Source organism: Anguilla anguilla, chromosome 6 (assembly GCF_013347855.1).
Source record: "Anguilla anguilla isolate fAngAng1 chromosome 6, fAngAng1.pri, whole genome shotgun sequence".
In the NCBI taxonomy this organism is placed as follows: domain Eukaryota; kingdom Metazoa; phylum Chordata; class Actinopteri; order Anguilliformes; family Anguillidae; genus Anguilla; species Anguilla anguilla.
Window position 1 is genome coordinate 32,285,028 of NC_049206.1, and position 7,323 is coordinate 32,292,350.

A 7,323-nucleotide genomic window follows, 5' to 3' on the forward strand; every position below is an offset into this window, starting at 1 on the left:
CCTTTCTGTCCAAAACCTTCGAACGAGCAGTTCTTAAACAATTAACCTCTTTTCTCCATCAGAACAACCTGCTAGACCCTCACCAGTCTGGCTTCCGATCCGGGCACTCAACAGAGACTGCACTACTAGCTGTGACGGAGGCACTTGCCACTGCAAGAGCCTCACGCCTTTCCTCTGTCCTGATCCTTCTTGACCTGTCTGCAGCTTTTGACACGGTCAACCATAAAATACTCCTCTCCACCTTGGCTGGGATGGGAATTGCCGGGACTGCCCTGTCTTGGTTCGCTTCCTATCTTGCAGATAGGACCTACCAGGTCACCTGGAAGGGGTCTGCCTCTGCCTCTCAACAACTTGTTACGGGAGTGCCGCAGGGATCTGTACTGGGTCCTCTGCTGTTCTCCTTATACACCAGATCTCTTGGTTCAGTCATTAATTCACATGGTTTTTCCTATCATTGTTATGCAGATGACACACAACTCTTCTTTTCTTTCCCCCCCTCGGCCACACAGATCAATGATAAGATCTCTTCCTGCCTGGCTGACATCTCCACTTGGATGGCCAGCCACCATCTGAAGCTCAACCTCAACAAAACTGAGCTGCTCTTCTTCCCGTACAAGACCTCCTTGCTTCGTGAACTCTCAATCATGGTTGATGGCACCACAGTGACTGCCTCTCACTCTGCAAAGAGCCTGGGGGTGGTCCTGGATGACCAGCTGGACCTCAAGGAGCACATCAAGGCAACATCACGGTCCTGCAGATTCCTCCTATACAACATCAGGAGGATTCGACCATACCTGACGACGCACTCCACCCAGCTGCTCGTCCAGGCTACGGTGACCTCTCGCCTTGATTACTGCAACTCTCTCCTTGCAAACCTGCCAGCTTGTGCCATACAGCCACTACAGATGATTCAGAATGCCGCTGCCCGACTCATCTACAACCTCCCCAAATTCTCCCACGTCACTCCTCTGCTGCGATCACTTCACTGGCTACCGGTCGCTGCCAGGATCCGATTCAAAGCCCTGACCCTTGCCTACACTGCTGCCAACAGGACAGCCCCCATCTACTTGCAGGACATGACTCGATTCTATGTGCCTGCTCAACCACTCCGCTCTGCGGCAGCAGGGCGTCTTGCAACCCCTCCCACCCGCCCAAAGGGATCACAGAGCTTCTCCACCCTAGCTCCCCAGTGGTGGAACGAACTCCCCGTCCCTCTCCGAACCTCCCCCTCACTATCCATCTTCCGCCGTGGCCTGAAGACTCATCTCTTCAGACTATACCTAGAATAACCACCACCACCCTGTGTATATATATATATATTAAAAAAAAAAAAAAAAAAAAAAAAAAACCCTTTTTCCTGTCACTTGTTACATGTTGCCCCATCCCTGCACTTCTTGGTAAATTGTATTTGTCCTAATACTCTAGCTTATTCTTCTGCCTAGTTTGGCTTTGCAGATGTTAGACCAGGATAGTGTTCTTTGTTCTCGGCTAGAAATAGCTTTACAAAATAAGTAATTGTACCTTACTGAACCCGTGTTCAGCAGTTGTCTACGATCATGAAAATGCACTTTTTTGTACGTCGCTTTGGATAAAAGCGTCTGCTAAATGAATGTAATGTAATGTAATGTAACATTGTGTAGAAAAATTCTGTACGTTGTATTGAAGGATTGAAGTGGTGGCTCAATGAATGCAGGCATGTTTTGTATTCAAGTGTGAATTGTGTCAGTAGCATATATAGCAGTAGCTTCAAAATCTTCGATGATGAGTCCTTCAAGAGATGTTACACGACTCAGTGCTACATATGCTTGTCCAGAGCTAAACATTTTCTTGAGAGAGACAACAGCTTTCTCCACTGTTAAGCCTTGTACTTTGTGAACAGTGCAAGCCCAAGCTAACTTCAGAGCAAACTGACGTCTCACACCACCACTGTTTGTTATTCTGTCCTCTTCAGGCTCAATTGGTGTGGCTTTTTCCAGTCCAGGTTTGGAAGATGGTTTTTTATTTCGAGCCATTTTTTCGACTTTTTCATTATCAAAGGTGACATATATCCTTGATGGGAAAGTATCATTATCCTTGTAACATATGTCAGAAACTGTTCCAAAGACTCCATTTGCAAGTCCATCTGAAACATCAATGTTTTTCAGTAATATGACACGTGCATGTATGCCAAGATGCAGTGTATTTACCAAACAAGTATTGTAAACTTTGAGATGGTGTATCATTTTTCTTTTCAAGCGACCAGTTTTAGCATCCCTGTCAAAATCTTGAGCTTCAATGGAAGTGGTATGAGGGCACATTTTGTGCAACATCTGAAAAGTGTCAACTTGTTGGTTTGTTGCATAAATGTGAAGATCTTCACTGAATTCTCCTTCTCCTGTCTCACGACTTTTCAGCATGTTGATATCTTGTTGTTGCAGTGGTTGCTTTTTCTTGTGTGTTCTTAAGCGATTTAGCAACTGTGCAAAGTGTGTGTCTTTCTGTCTGACTATTTCTGTGAGTTCTGTTACAGCAAAATGATTTTGCCATAAGTTAACACCACTTGGTTGTGTATACAAGGGTTTTCCTTTGACTGGTGGCAATTGATATAGGTCTCCTACTGCAATGATAGACACTTTACCAAAAGAGGAATAGTCACCTGTTTGTTTGATCTGTCTTAACCGTCCGTGGATATATGTAAGAAGTTTATGATCAACCATTGAAATTTCATCAATAATCAGTATTTGGAGCTTGTTGAGTTTGGCTCTCAAAGTATTAATTTTTTCTTCTGCAAGTGGTTGATATGGTAATGAGACATCTATTCCAATTGAAAAACAATTGTGTATTGTAGCAGCATCAATGTTGTAAGCAGCAACACCAGTTGGAGCAGTGAGTAACACATGCGTGTCATCAGGGTTTTCTGACAGCTGTGACAAGATACGAGATGCTTCGTAATTGATTGCTTTTATCAGGTGGGACTTGCCTGTGCCAGCTCCTCCAGTGATAAATACATAAAATGGATCTGGGTTTTCGTTGTTGAGTTTTTGTAAACACCACTGCCGAATCTTGTAAAATAATTGCAGCTGTTTTTCATTTAGTGACCGTAGGAGACACATTGCAGTGTCCTTTTGCAACCCACAGAACCTAGGTTCGATAGTGAAAGTGTTGCTTTTATCTGGCTGCAGATCGGGAAGGATTTCATCAGTTTCCTCTGAGTTTGTTACATGACTGGTCATTGCTTCCAGACAATGTAGACGTTGTAATTCTGATTCTGGGCAAATTAGCGCCCATGCATCTTCTGGTGGTCCATCTCTGTTTAGATGGTCTTGAGCCTTGTCAATTCCGTCAGCTTCTTTTTCAAAGAGTTTTTGATTTGTGTCAACCAGGAATTTCACAGCCTTAAGTTCACTGTTGATGATTTTGACAAAGCCTGTGTGATAGAAGTCTTCAAATGTGTTGAAGTTTGGTGGTTTCAATGAGGAAGGAATAATTGTAGAATACTGTGGTAATATTTTTCAGGATTTTTTGTGCGTGAGAAGCGGGCATAACGCACAACAGCAGCATCTGTGCGTGTCCTCTTCATTACAAATCCTAAGTCGTTATCCAGTTTTATGCTGTTAGGTGATGACTTGTCTGATTTTGACATAATTCTGTACTGTGATGCAAAGGTTGCCAAACACATTTCAGGAAATGCTTCTGTTTTTGGTCTTCCTTTGTATTTGTCTGTGATGCTGTTCATCCATATGCTGTCATTTTCAGTGTTAATACATTCAAGTCTTTTCTGAAGAAGATGAAGCGGAAGACTCGTTTTGATAGGATGTTGACCAGTTGGAATGAACTGAACCTTTCTTGATCCCTCTTTGAGTCTCATATTGGTTAGTCGGTAGCCTATATGCTCTCTTGTGCAGATTATGCGGTTATGAAGATAAACACTGCCAAGTTTCCGCAAGGCTAGTTTAGCATCAGTGTTATTTGAGGCCTCTTTTTGGGCTTGTTGTAGTAATAATCCTATTTCTCTCTCTTGCTTAGATATATAAGATATTATATACACAATGCAAGAGTAGGCATCAACAACATACTGAATATCCATATTTGCATTCCAGCATCGGAGAAGTTGTGTGTTATACTGATTTACCCAAACATCAGATGGGTTTCTCTGTAAAACAACATTGGTTTTTTTTGACATGTGTATGTATGCAGCTTCAAACAGCTCCTGGGATATACCAATAGATGCAAAGAGGGAATCTGCAGAGTCAAAAGATATGTCAGCATTCATGACAACTTGCCGTACTCTCTCCATAATCTGTCCTGCAAGTTCCATTGAAAGCCTTGGATGATTGGTTTGTTGTTGAGGTTGTTTTTGGTTAGGCTCACTATTGTGGTGCATTTCTTCTTCAGAAATTTTATTCCTTGTGATGAAAGTGTTTTTTGATGGTGGCTGCGGGAAGTTAAAGCGACAGACAGTTTTGTTTTTTCTGCAGCTCTTTGAATGCCTTTTGCTGTGCTGTTGCACAGTAGAGACAATGTCGTGCATTTCCTTATCATCAAGAGGTGGCATTTCACATGTCACATATTGATCAATAAATGCTACAACATCTGCATCATCAGCTTTATCAACTTGAGGTGCATTTTCAACCCAGAATAGACAATGAGTATGCGGTGAACCTCGTTGTTGAAATTCCACTCTGTAGAAGTAGTCAACAATTTTTCCAATTGGTTGAGCTGGTGACTTTAAGGAAACAATGAAAGCGATAATCAAACATTCTGGCAGCTGTTACGGGATTCTTTCTTAAGAGATCACATCTCTCTGACCAGTCCAGATCATCAGCATTTATATGTTTGCCTTCTAGCCGGAGGAAAATTTGCAATGTCTCTTTCCATCGCATGTCAGCTGAAGAAAATGAACAAAACCATGTTGGGATTCCAAGCTGTCTGCCATTGCAAAAAGGTCTTTCTGAACACTTTGCCAGAAAGCAGGTGTGCCTCTGATCGGTTTCATGAATTTGTTTCCCTCGTCAAAATGGAGAATTCTTTGAAGCGAATCTTTGTTCATTAGCATGTCTGATGTAATTTTTATGCCAGAGTCATATCCTTTTCTTAGTGCAATAGATACATTTGAGACCACTTGGTTAATCTCAGATAAATATTGTGCATAAAAAATGTAGTGCAGGTTCGTTGCAAATCTTCCATCTGCATTGAGTATCCGGTTATTGAAATATCTACATATGGTTAACTTTTCTTTCCTGGTATCATTAAAAGTACCGGTTCCTTTGGGGAAAAGAACAGGGAAGCATTTTGCTTCATTGTCTTCATTGGTTAATAATCTGACTGGGTTGTTGTCTTGTGCTGGGGCCAGAGACAAACTTCCATCAAAGTGCTGATCCATCACCTCTTGGACAATATCAACAGGTTGTAAACATGTATCATTGAACATTCCATGTTGCTGTGTATCATGTATTGATTCATCAATGTGTTCATCATCTGATGTTGTTTCAGTGGATGCTTCATCATTAGGGTTTTCTGGATTAATCTCAACACAGGTTTCATTGTCAAAAGACATAGCTTCACATGTGTGCTGATTTATGTCATCATTTTCATTGGGTTGTTGAATTTTGTTCAGTGGATTAATCCATTCGTTGTTGAAAGTAATATCTTTATACCATGGGTTATGCTGTTTCAAATATGAGAAAGCTTTATGAATAGCAGCACTGTTTACATATTGATATTCATAGTGGCCTTTGTTGTTATGTTAACTTTCTCTTTAATTTCACATGGATCATCAAATCATCATGCTCTGGTCTTGGAAGTACACTTGCAATCTGAGGGACATTAGATGGTACACACGTGACAGGTCCATGAACACCATTTTGTCCCCCTTTTGGTAAAGCAAGCATCTTCATAAAAGGAATGTTTATTGCAATCAAATATTGTTCCAACAAATTTAAGTTCTTCAGCTGTGGTGGAATGGGATCCAAAACCAAATTATTTGCAACACTTTCTGAAGGCATTCTGCCATGAAGAAGTTTTCTGTGACATGTGTAACAAATCCACAGTGTACTACTAGGATCTGTACAGTGTTTTACAGAGGCGCTTTCGCATTTGTGAAGGTACGTTTCAGTAATGCATTTACTGGCTAATGAAGCTATAGCATTCCCTCTTTTTCCATATGTGTCTTTTTTACAGTGTATGACTTGATGTTTAAACAGCTGTCGATGGCATACGGAGCATACATATTGGGGACCAGTGCTAACCTTGTCTTTGAATTCCTGAACAATGTAGTCCATTTGTTGTCTTTGTTTCTTTGATTCAATCCTTCTGGTAATATTGTACTGTTTCAGATTTTCCTTGTGTTGTTGATCAGTCGCATATTTGTCTATGCTGTATTGTTTCATAGTTGCACGATGTTGTTCATCAGTGGCATATTTGTCTATGCTGTATTGTTTTGTACTTGCACGGTGTTGTTGATCAGTGGCATATTTGTCTATGCTGTATTGTTTTGTACTTGCACGGTGTTGTTGATCAGTGGCATATTTGTCTATGCTGTATTGTTTTGTACTTGCGCGGTGTTGGTCATGAGTGGCATATTTGTCTATGCTGTATTGTTTTGTACTTGCACGGTGTTGTTCATCAGTGGCATATTTTTCTATGCTGCACTTTTTCTTATTTGCATGGTGTTGTTCATTAGTGGCATATTTGTGTGCGCTGTATTGTTTCACATTTGTCCGGTGCTGGGTATCAGTGCTGTATTTGTTTATGCTGCCTTCTTTGACGGTTTTCTTGTAGCTTTCATCTTCATTGTATCTTTTAATTACTCTTTTATTTTTTGCATATCATAATTGTTTGTTTATTTCATATTGCTTGTTTTTTCTGTCAAGCTCACGTCGACTTGAAGAACTCCTTATCTGATGTGACTGTGGCCATTCATTGGATTTGTTGCAGAGTTTAGTGCATTGGTCAGAACTGTGTTGCTTCACGCATGTAACTACTTCGTAATGAGATGCGTTGCAGTGTTTTAGGTATATAGCTGTGTGAATTGTCTTTCCATTTGCTGTGGAATACTTGAACCACTTGTTGCGACTGTATGTGAAAACATCAACTCCAAAGAGATCTGCAGCTGCTTGTATTTCCACCTCAGTTGCCCAAGTTTGAAGATATTTAATGCGTGATGCTTTCAAATAGTTTTCAACAGAAAAATATCCATCTCTGAGAATAGGAGCATACTGTGATGCGTTTGTTTCCATATGTTTAACCACAGCTAGTCAGATTTTTCTGTGATGATCTTCACTTCCACTAATAGAAAATGACAAAGCTCTGAAAAAGCAGTTACCATCACCTACAATAGCCTTT

At 40.8% G+C, this 7,323-nt stretch overlaps 1 pseudogene; it reads right to left on the reverse strand.

Moving 5' to 3' along the window:
• Nucleotides 1-1,669: 1,669 nt before the first annotated feature.
• LOC118229833 lies at nucleotides 1,670-6,383 on the reverse strand (annotated as a pseudogene).
• Nucleotides 6,384-7,323: the final 940 nt, after the last annotated feature.